Source organism: Rhinolophus sinicus, chromosome 1 (assembly GCF_057876585.1).
Source record: "Rhinolophus sinicus isolate RSI-liver-muscle chromosome 1, RSI-T2T, whole genome shotgun sequence".
Classification (NCBI taxonomy): Eukaryota; Metazoa; Chordata; class Mammalia; order Chiroptera; family Rhinolophidae; genus Rhinolophus; species Rhinolophus sinicus.
In genome coordinates this window covers 83,630,482-83,642,038 of record NC_142501.1, presented here as the reverse complement: position 1 = coordinate 83,642,038, position 11,557 = coordinate 83,630,482, and the positions used below count along the sequence as shown (strand labels likewise).

The following is an 11,557-nucleotide window of genomic DNA, read 5'->3' as shown; positions in this document are numbered from 1 at the left end:
GTTCGTGTGTTCTTCTGTAAATTCCTCTTCGAAGCGCTCCACGTTCTGGTCCTTTTGTACTTTTTTTGTTTTTTAAAAATGAATGTTTTTTTTGTTGTTGACCTTCAGAGAAGTATAGCATAGGGAAGATAGTCAAGGATATTGTAATAGCTGTATACGATGTCAGAGGGGTAGTAGCTTGAGGGAGGGGGGTTATCACTTTGTGAGGGGTATACGTGCCTGTTGTGCTTGTTACCCAGCACAGCTTATGCACCACATGACCTCCCTCCACCCTCAATACAACAGACTTGTGAGGTAGAAATGGTTAAGAGGACGCCTCTCCGGGAGAGGTTGCTGAGATTCAGAGAGTGGATCTCTGAGGTTTAGGGAGAGGCAGTATTCTGTCAGAAGAGTATTTGCCTGTGAGAAGGCAGACATGGGTTCTGGTCTGACTATGCCTCGAACTAGCTTTTAATACCTCAAGCCCTCATTTTCCTCATCAGGATTGTATTACAATTCCTGCCCAGCTTTGGATGTTCCAATGAAATTGGAAAGGGAAAGCACTTTAACAATTACATAGGGCAATGCAAGGTGGTCCTAGTGACTCAACAGCTACAGAAACAATCCTAAAGAGCTGTTCCTACCTCCCCCAACAAATGGGTTTACACAGAAAATTTCAGAGTTGAAAAGGGCTCCCTTAAGTGCCAACTAGCTGATAAATACCCAAGGTTTTATGAAGATTACCCTGGAGATTTATCTCATTAGAAATAATAGTTTGCTTCCATTTCCTTTTTTTCTGTTTTTAGTCAGTAGAAACATGTTTTGTTTTTAGCCAGTTGGTATTATCCCTTTTAAAAAGAAGTGGCTTGTTTGCCTCTTGCACATCTGTGAGGTGGAGATCAAATGCGTGTGCTGGGGACCCAGTCACTCAGCTTTTTCCTATGTTATCATTTACCTGGCCATGGCTGGCGGTTTGGGACTGTTACCTAGTTTTAATAGCTTTTTTTGTACCTGGCCCTGTCAGTATTCTTGTAAGAGATCTTGGGATAAAGCAGTATTTTCCAAGCTTTGCTGTACATTAGAGTCACCTGGGAAGTTTTAAAACACACTGGTATATAAATACGGTATTGACTCGCTGTGATTACACCTGAAACTACTAAGATAGTGTATGCCAAAAGAAAACATACGGGTTCCAGGACCCTACCCCCCAGGCAGCCTGGTCGAGGGTGTGACGTGGGCTTCAGGGTTTTTTAAAACTTCCCAGATGGTTCTAATATGCAGCCAAAAATGTGGGAACTACTGGGTTAAACAGGAAAGCGTTGAGAACTACAATGCCGAAGTACAAGACATTAGTGAATAGAAAGTAATAATTTTGTAAATTTACCCATTAAGATGATGTTCAGTACCAGAAGTTCTGTTTACTTGGACAAAATGCTTTTAAAAAATCAGTTTGTCTGTAGTACTTTAAAAATCAACGGTAAGAAAAAGTATACAGATGATTACGTTAAATTTAAGGTGTTGTTTTTTTTTTCCATTTACTATGAATAAAACTAACCCAAAATATATTTTTGTGGAAATGTGCTTACTAATAGGTTAAAACCTCTTTATGTAATCATTTGAAAAACCAATTAGGACCAATTTTAAAATGAGCTAGTTGGTTTTGTGAAAGCAAAATGAAAGGATTTCAAGTATCGTGTGATGAAAGTTTACCTGTCTTTGAAATTCTAGTCTATATTTACAGATACAGTCTCAAAATCTAGCAATATTCCACTTTAATTTTTATTCCTAGCATATTATGCTTTGTTGCTAATTGAAAGTAAACAGCACATACCAATTGACAGGAAAATGTCGTATTTTCATGGTGACATTAAAATATATTGATATTTATAATACAATATTTAAGAATATAATTCTTTAAAATAATATTTTACATAAAATCGCCTTATCTGGTGCCTGGAAAAAATTACTAAATGATTTTTTTTCTAGTTCTAAGAACAATTTCTAAGTTAAATTAGTCAAAAAAGTTTGGCTTCAACCCTCCATTTAGTTAATACCTCAAAGATCCCATAACAATCAGTGGTCTGTCATATGCTTGACTGTTTCCTGCAGTAATTACAATGTGCACACTAACATTTACTGAGCCCCTATTCTGGGTCACTTGCTTTCCTATGTTACCTCAGTAAATCATTACAACTCTACCCTCCTTTTATAAAAAAGAAGTTAAGAAATTTGCCAATGGCCACACACACAGCTAGTTAGTATCGTCTGGGATTTAAATCTAAAACTACTGTTCAACAACCCAATTCATGACCTTTACATCAGACTGTAAAGCCTTTTCAGCTTGGTCCAGTCAGTCTAAGTGCATGAATTACATCATATCAAACCAGGTCATGGAGTTTTTCAGATATGTACCTAAAGGCAGCTTGCATGTCCCCCACCCCCCCAACTCCACCCCCTTCTTCTCTTCCATGCTCATCACCTCTGGTTCCTACAACTGTCCTTCCTAGGGTGACTGTGCGTCCCAGGTCTCCAGGGATCATCTTTGCCTACTAGCCTGCCATCCCCGTGTGATTGTTACGAGCTCCCCCCTTTCACTCTCAGAAGTGTTCTAAATTGAATGATAAAAACATGTTTTCAAGTAGCATCATTATCTCGGTCCCTTTCCTCTAATGTGTTTATGTCACTCTGTGTCTCCAGCCTGATGGCTGTTATTCTGACATTGTGGTATTTGGGATTCCACTGCTATAACAAGTGGAAAACTGAGAAAAGGGTGGGAAAGAGATGTAGATTAACTCTGTCATCTGTATAGATGACAAGGAGACTCCAAAGTAGATCATGTTAATGGGGTAGCTCTCAAAGTTCAGTTTGTAAATCTCAAAGTCTCCTAAAGTTTCTAGCTGAGAAGATGGCTGTAAGCCATTGTGCAGTTCCCTAAACTAAGCTGTCTGGGAGAAGCCTACATTCTTTCCACCCAAGAACTCGAGGATGTAATTTGGGACCTGACCACAGATTCAGAGTTGATTCCTTAAATATCTTTAAAATCTATGTAGCTGACCTGAGTGCCTGTTTAAAGTTCAAAGGAGCCCTGTAGTGCTTTATTTTTTCCCTATGAAATAAAATTTGCTTCCATTACAAGGGAGACTTCCCTTTGAAAACAGCATCTAATTAAGTGACATATAGGCCATCAATGAATGATTTTAAATGAATGAGATCAGGGTTTTAAAGGCTTCCCTGCATGATTTTAATAGTTAAGTGTTTAAGAATAGAGGCTTGTTTACATATAGCATATCTTCATGATAGAATAATATTCATGATAGAAAAACATTAAAAAAAATTTTTTTAAAGAAGTTTAAAAATCATACGTACTTTTTATAGTCTCCTTGTTTTTATTCATCATACTACTGGAAATATTTCTATGTCAGTATTTTAGACTCAAGTCTGTAAAAAATCAGTTGTATGACTTAGGACATATTATTTGGTTCTATCAGCCTTACTTCATTCTGTAAAATTGCAATGATGGTATATCTACCTACCTCTCAGGGTTATTGTGATGATCAAATGAGATGAAAAATCAGAAATTCCTTGCACAGGCACAGCCTGTGGAATGGACTCAGTAAGTACTCTGTGGGTTATGATAGAACATTTCACTAAAGGGGGGTTATCAGCAAATTATTTCATATGTGCTAATCCAAGGCCGATGTGGGTGACAAAGTCGATCAGAGGTGTTGTAAACCGGTAGCATGTATGTCCTATTTGGTCTAATGATATGTTTCGTTTGGCCAAATGGTAACGGCCCATAAGGTGTTATGTTTTATTTTTTAATGTTTTTAATTGGCTGCCTGCATTGACAATTAGATGTCACTAAAGGCATCCAAATTGTTGGCACCTCGAAACGTTAGACTCTGATTCTCATATGGTAACAATAGCTGAGTACTTTTCCTGCCTTCTCCAGTTTGCTACTGTCCCCACCACTCCCTATGGCTCCACACCACCATCATTTATCAGTATTGGTGACCATTTATTACTGTTTCTCTCTTAGTAACTAAGGAAAGTGAAATATTTGTATTGCTATCAAGTGTGGAATAGTGTTAGGATTCACTTTCAAGAAAAATTCTTCTCAGTCTTTTCACTCATATATGTTACCTGCTTCACCCCATAGAACCCAAAACTTCTCCTACAATCCCAGAGCTATAAGGAACCAGCATTTGGATCGGATAATCGTATCTTTTCTTCATTTTATAGATGAGTGAGTTGGGACCCCTGAAGACTGACTTGCCCAAGGTTTTAGTTAGAAACACAGTTGAGGCTGAATCTAGATGTAGTATGTTGCCTCGCTGTATTTCTTATGCTTCTAAAGGTTTTACTGTTTCTGCAATATTTTTTTAAATGGTGGAAATTAGTGTAAATTAGTTCTCTTTAAACAAACCCTTCATTAGCTCTCCCCTTTACAAAACACGTATGTAATTCATGGCTTTCTCCATGCAGATTTTTTAGGGTTTTCTGATCATTTCAAAAAGGGTTTTAGCTTAATAAGCTTTAGTTTTGCTGCAATGCTTGTAGAGAATTTAAAGAGACCATTTGAAAGGCACTGTATTTTGCATGACTGGTTTTCCTTTTTTCAACAGTGGAGAGTCTGGATAGAACTTGTCCATTGAAAGCCCTGCAATCTTGAAACATACTGGAGGTAGTTTTATGTTGTAGGTTGTAGATTTACTTTAGTATAGCAGAAAACGATTTTACAGTGGCTCTTAATTACCTGTGGAACTGAAAGACACATAAATAAACATACAACCGTGTTTCCCCGAAAATAAGACCTAGCCAGACAATTAGCTCTAATGCGTCTTTTGGAGCAAAAATTAGTATAAGACCAGGTGTTATTTTACTATACTATAAGACCAGGTCTTTATAATATAATATAATATAATATAATATAATATAATATAATATAATATAATATAATATAATATAATATAATATAATATAATATAATATAATATAATATAATATATATAATATAATAAATATAATAATATAATATATACCAGGTCTTGTATTAATTTTTGCTCCAAAAGACGCATTAGAGCTGGTTGTCCAGCTAGGTCTTATTTTCGGGGAAACACTGAATATATAATATATAACTATATATAATTAATTTTAACTATTAACATCAAGTTCTCCAAAACATTATTTAATACAAATAACAAATGACTGAATTAAATCATTTTATTTTTGTGTTCTTATTCCCCTTTCCAATTTGTGGAAAAGGAAATAACCCAAAGAAGTTGGAAAGCAGATGACATGGTATTTTACAGTTGGATCTATACTAAATAAATGAGGTATTATTTATATGTATAAAAATATAAAGCTGTTTTGGGAATTATCATGTGACTGAGTTAATTTGAAGATAGAACAAAAAAATAATATAGCTAGCAGTTTTATGAAGAAAATGGCTTTCTACGCTTTCCCTTTTGGAACATTACCTTTTTTCATTGGATTAGAAACAGTTTGACGTGAGAGATTTTGGATTATGTTTGTTATGAAACATTCCCAAATAGAAATAGCTATGGTTTTTATTTCAGATTAAGAATAATCCATGCTCATTATTAAATAATGAAAGGATCTAGTGACAAAGAGAACTACGTTTCATCCTATTACTCAGACTTAAAATATTGGTATATAAATTTAGAAGCTTTTATTCTGAGTTAATACCACCACTCATGTCTTCAGAATTGTCCACAGTTGGGATTTTAGATATAGAAACAAATAATTTGATGGATTTAGGAATAGCCTAATGCAATCCAAATTGTACGGAGGGCAGGAGACAAAAGACCCAAAAAGAAATCCACACTTACGAAGGTGTAGGGCCTGGTCCATCAATCTTACTGACCAGACTGAAAGGAAGACAGCAGAGGATCTTGGTGCACAATGAGGCCGCCCTGAGAAAGAAAGAAGTGAAAGTGAAAAGGGCTTTGTGCCAGCAACTGTGCTGTCTCCCGAAGAGGGCTGTGGAATGAAACAGCAATGTCACCAGTGGCCCCAGCCTCTCTTCTGTGAGACGCCTATAAGTTGAGTGAAGAACATAAACAGAGAAGGTATTTCTCCAACAGTCAGAGAGGGAGATCTGAGGCTGAGACGGGAACAATTATAATTACACGGTTAAGTACAGTAACAATGCCAAATGGGATGTTGGAGGATTAACTCCAACGAGGACGGGTCAAAGAACGCTTAACAGAGAAAACAGCTGGTGCCAACGAGCAGGGGAGACAGGTTCTCTCCATGACTTAAAGCTCATCTGGAACACGATGGCTCTGTATTCACTACTCTTTTAGATTAATTGAATTACAGATATTTAACATATATTAAAAATCTCTCTAGAACAGACTAATGGGAAAGGCTTATCTTAGACTAATGAGATTCTTTGAGATGTAGGATTGTATTGCTTTCAAATACGTAAAGGCATTTAGATGAGAATAAATGTTGCATAGATTGTTGAATTGTGGAAACTGATAATGAAACACTGGTGTATAAATGTATGCCTCTAACATGTTCTTTCCCTTTAGATCGTTATTATGCTATGAATTTGGTAAACTCACCTTCCTTTTGCTTCCATCTAAAGCAAAATAAATCCTGAATCTGAATCGTATTTACTGTACTTTTTTTTTATTACTCAAAGGACACTCTACTCTTTAGTGAATAATATACCTAGTAAATATTTACTCATGGTTTGATTTAGTGATGGAAAGGACAAGAAGGCTTAAAGATAAATATCTTTAAAGTTATACCTTCACTGCCAACTGTACAACTTCATGTCAAGATCTAACCTAATCAGAAAAAAGTAAATTCTCTGTCTTATGCCAATAGAACTAATTCCATGCAGTCTGAATCATCACTAAATTAAAATAGTTTCATGATTTCTTTGATCCAAGCCTTTTAAGTACACAGTACATTTTATTCAGTTCTATGGAATGTGGAGGCAGGATCTGATTTAATATTTTCTATTCAGGCTGTTTACTTTGTAGTCAACCATTCTTCAAAAACATTTTAGACTGCCCCCCACATTTTCCAGCCAAGGCTGTCAGTTTCTATTTATAAAGGTTAATTGAGACCTGGAGCCTACAAGCCTCTGATACAGAAGCAGCTTTTGCAGCCTTAATAGTTCTCTTTGAATCTGCTGCCAGATCTGATTCTACATGTAAATATTTGCCTGAGTTGGTTAATTTTTTTTTTCACAAGAGTTGGGGGGGTGAGGTTACCATAATGTAATTTATGACATGAGAACACAAGCTTTCATTTCTGCATACCTCTTTTGCTAATTTCTTGGTGGTTGTCAAATTTGCAGATGTCTTCATTACGTCTCTTCTTAGACTTCAGCCTCCTTTGAAACTGCTGAGTCAACCAGGGAATAATGCAGCACATTGGCAGGAGCCCACGCTGTTCTAATTAAGTCCCCCTTCATGTCACAGAGGAAGTTGGGTTGAGGGAGATATTTGCCATGATCCTTAATCTTGAAAAGTGAACATCTTGTTGTGAGAACCAGCTTTGAGCAACGTCCTTGGGATGGTTGACATGTTCCTTTGTCACCTCTCCAGGAAGCCGAGTCTGCCTTGGAATGTAGTGGAAATAACCCACCGCAGAAGCACTTGCTGCTCAGGTTGTTTTTTTTGCGACAGCCTCCTGCTGGGAAGGAAGAAACCTTGTCTCTTTCCACCACCTCACTTCCTCTTTCCCGCCAGAGGTCACCCAGCCACTTCAGAAAGGACGAAAGGAGCTGACAGAGCCGGGCCCTGGGCTCTGCTCACTGGTCTGTGCTTGGACTGTCCAGGGGCAATGTAACATGTGCCACATAGGTCATTTCTAATTTTCTAGTAGCCACATAAAAAAGGAAAAAGAAACAGATGAAGTTAATTTTAATAGTATATTTTAACCCAACATATCCAAAAATTATTATTTCAACATCAATCAAGAGAAGTTATTTTACATTCTTTTTTAAAACTTAATCTTCAAAATCTGTTGCTTATTTTATACACTCGAAGCACATCTCAATACAGACATTAAGTTTTCATTGGAAATAGATTTTTGGTTAGTTGGATTTTATAAAAGTAACAGCTGAAAAGATAGATTTACAAGTTGTTCCAAGTATACTAAAACTTGTTTTCCAATAACTGAACCAAATATCAGTTTTTAAAGATTAGTTAAAATTAAATAAAATTATCCCATTTCTTAGGTTCACTGGCCCACATTTCAAGAGCTCAGTAGCCACACGTGGCTGCTGACTACCATTTTGACAGCACAGAATTAAACAATGGTCCACAAAAATGACACCATCAGCATCACCTGGGATTTTATTAGAAATGCAGAATCTCAGGCCTCACCCTGGACCTACTGATTCAGAATCCACATTTCAGCAAGAGCCCCAGGAGATTCGTATGTGCAATATGGTTTGGGAAGCACTGATCGATTTAACACACAAGGAAAAGTGGTATCATTGCACTCATTTTACAGATGGGTATACTGAGCCTCGGAGAGGTTAGATAATGTGCCTTAAATCAGAGCTAATAAGTATGGGAGCTGAAATTCAAACTCAAATCCTGCCCACTTTTAAGCCCATGCTCTTTCTAATATTTATCACTCAAAGCATGCAACATGTACTACTAATGGTATAAATTAATTTCAAATCTAACCAGAGAGCATTTGAAAAAGCACTAAAATACAAATTTTGAAGATTTATCCCTTTTCCATCCTCTTTTAATTTTTCAAATAGGGTCAAGGTTAAAATCTCTAATTGGTGCTGTTGTGTGTTTTTTGTCTGTTTGTTTTTTTACTAGATTACCCATTTATTATAAAAGAATGTTAAGGGATCCAAATCTATTATGGTTTCAATACCTAACATTTGCTAAAAGTGGACCTCAGCCTCAGAACCTTCAGCAAAGTATCTAGCTAGATTTTTATTGCTTTAGTTCATTTCATTGTATTTATTCTTATTTTTACCTTCTGTTCATGGCAAATGATGCTGGCTTTCATTTACAGTTGTGATACATAAAGTAGATGTATTTGAGTAAGAGAAAGTGGTTGTAAACGTGAGTCCAGATGTGCTATGGCCCCACGGGAAGGAGGCATGGGCATGACGGACGGGTAGGAAACACCACCCAGGCTGACGAGGCCTCCCTGTGAGGCAGTGCCAACAGCGGTTTAAGCCTTAGGGAAGCCCTGAAAATACTGTATGCTTTGTTGCCAGTGCCTCTTCAAAGCACTTAGCAATCATTATCATTTTTTTTCTTTGCATGTGTTATGGATGTTAATTCTGTTTGGCTGGTTTGGTTGCCTAGCATTTCCTACCTTCCAGCCCAGAAAACAAAAAGATCCTCCTTTTGAGCTCCTCAATCTGTCAGCCAGGCTGTGAGCCTAAAGGCTCAGCTGATTGGATGCTTCTGCTCCTGGATGGATTGAGAACAAGGGCTGTGAAGAAGCAAGGGCAGCTCAGGGCTCGTGGCTGCAGTGGTAGCAGAGCAGTGGCCACAGTCACGTCTTGTGGTTTCTGTATCAGGATTCAGCAGCGGCAGCAGAAATGCCCTGACCGGGCTTGTCATGACCTGGTTCGGGGTCCCAGGCTCCGTTAGCAACACTCCATTTTCTAAGTGTGGTTTCTCTCCAGGTTTCCCGTGGTACTCGTGGGTTACACGGCACTATTCTAAAATAGCATCTTCCTTTTTTGGTAACCAAAGTTGGTTTCTGTCTTTTACAAATAAAAACCATGATTGTTAGATTGGGATTATTTGATTGTCCATCAAACCCACTAGACTACCAAATCCCATGAGAGTGGAGTCGGTATCTGCTTGTTCACATGGCAAAGGCCTGGGGCCTTTGAGGTTGGTGTTCAATTGGTAGTTGATGAATGAATGAATGAATGAATGAATGAATGAATGAATGAATGAGTATTGAGCACATAGGAGATGCCAATAAACTGTCAAAAAGTCATGCTTTTACTTTCTCAAAATGAACTAAATATATTCTATGATGTAAGAGAATCTATGAAAAAGTAAATTTCAGAGATAAATGACTAATAAGACCTAAATTAAAAGAACCCTTGACTTCACAAACTGACTCACCCAAGATTCCTTCCCTGACTTTTCTAGTGTTAAGCTTTGTTTCCTAACTCTGAACTATTAAAGGCGCTTAAACAGAGAAAAGGGGAAGATAAAAGTTAGTTTCTGTGCTGTGAATATGTAATGCTTTCAAAATTAAAGGATATAAATTATTTGAAAGATAACATATTTGGAGCCTTTGACAACACAAACTGATTCAGCCATAAAGATCACACTTATCTGAAATAGAAATGTCAATCATAGAATTTCCAGAAATTAGAATGTGCCTAGCTAAATTGCAAAGGTGTGCTAGGCAGCTTGTCATGCGGGAGACCCTGCTCGCTGCGCCATTTGTCGTGCAGGGAGGCCTGCTGGGTCTCTGCTCCCGCTCCCCATACAAGAACGCAGGACATGGTGAGGCCAAAAAGGAACACCCACGGAGCCATAGATGGGGGAGTCATACCACTATATTCTCTCTGGCGGCACTATACTCTCACTGGAGGCTGGATCCACACTGTCTGCAAACCGCCATCCACGCTTGCCAGCCCAGCCACCATCTTCTTGCCCCCATTCTCTCTCTCTCCCTCCGTAGCCACAGCAGTTATATTGGCGGCTAATTGGCTAACTGGCTACAGCTGACGGCCATCTACTACCCGAGCCAGCACCCCTCCACGTGAGGCCGAGAGCCTGTAAACTACTTTCTGGGGCTCTGCCCCCACAGTGGCCTTTTCTAGGTAACACAGCCGAGAAACTAAGTAATCTGCTGAAGGTCAAAGAGCTAATAAGAATCACATAGCTAAAGAGCTAGGATTTAAACTCCAGCCTGACTCCAAAGCTTAACATTTTTAAGAAACACGCTATACTTGTTGCCCTATAGATTTGAAGCCTGTATTTGTGATGAAGAAAGACTCTGGCTCCATTTTTTATGTTAGCTGACAGGTTTTAGGCCCCACTCCAAAATCAACAGTAAATGTTAGTGCCTACGATTCACCTAACCCCCATTTTTTGTCGTTACTTCTACTAAATCTTAGGCTACATTTGCCATAGTTCATGTCACTTAACAGTGACAGTGTGGAGGCAGAGCCCCAGAAAGCAGTTTCCAGGCTCTCGGCCTCACATAGACAGGTGCTGGCTCAGGTAGTAAATGGCCAACTGTGATTGCATGGCCATCAGCTGTGGCTAGTTGGCCGTCAGCTGTAACCAGTGAGCCATTGGCCACTAATATAACTGCTGTGGCTACGCTAGCAGAGAGAGGAGAAGGAGAAAAGAGAGAAAGAATGGGGGCTAGCAAGAAGATGGTGGCTGGCAAGTGTGGATGGCGGTTTGCGGACAGTGTGGATCCAGCCTCCAGTGAGAGTATAGTGCCTCCAGAGAGAATATAGTGGTATGACTCCCCTACCTATGGCTCCGTGGGTGTTCCTTTTTGGCCTCACCATATCCTGCGTTCTTATGTGGGGAGTGGGAGCAGAGACCCCGTAGGGTCTCCCACATGACAG

General features: G+C 38.5%; 1 long non-coding RNA gene across 1 annotated transcript; it reads right to left on the bottom strand.

Annotated features, from left to right (window-relative positions):
* Positions 1–4,622: 4,622 nt before the first annotated feature.
* On the bottom strand, positions 4,623–7,411 carry LOC109452867 (uncharacterized). The gene is made up of 3 exons (XR_002138199.3): positions 7,281–7,411; positions 5,832–5,915; positions 4,623–4,743 (listed from the first exon to the last, which is right to left on the bottom strand). It is a non-coding gene; the product is annotated as an uncharacterized LOC109452867 (long non-coding RNA).
* Between the last annotated feature and the right edge of the window lie 4,146 nt (positions 7,412–11,557).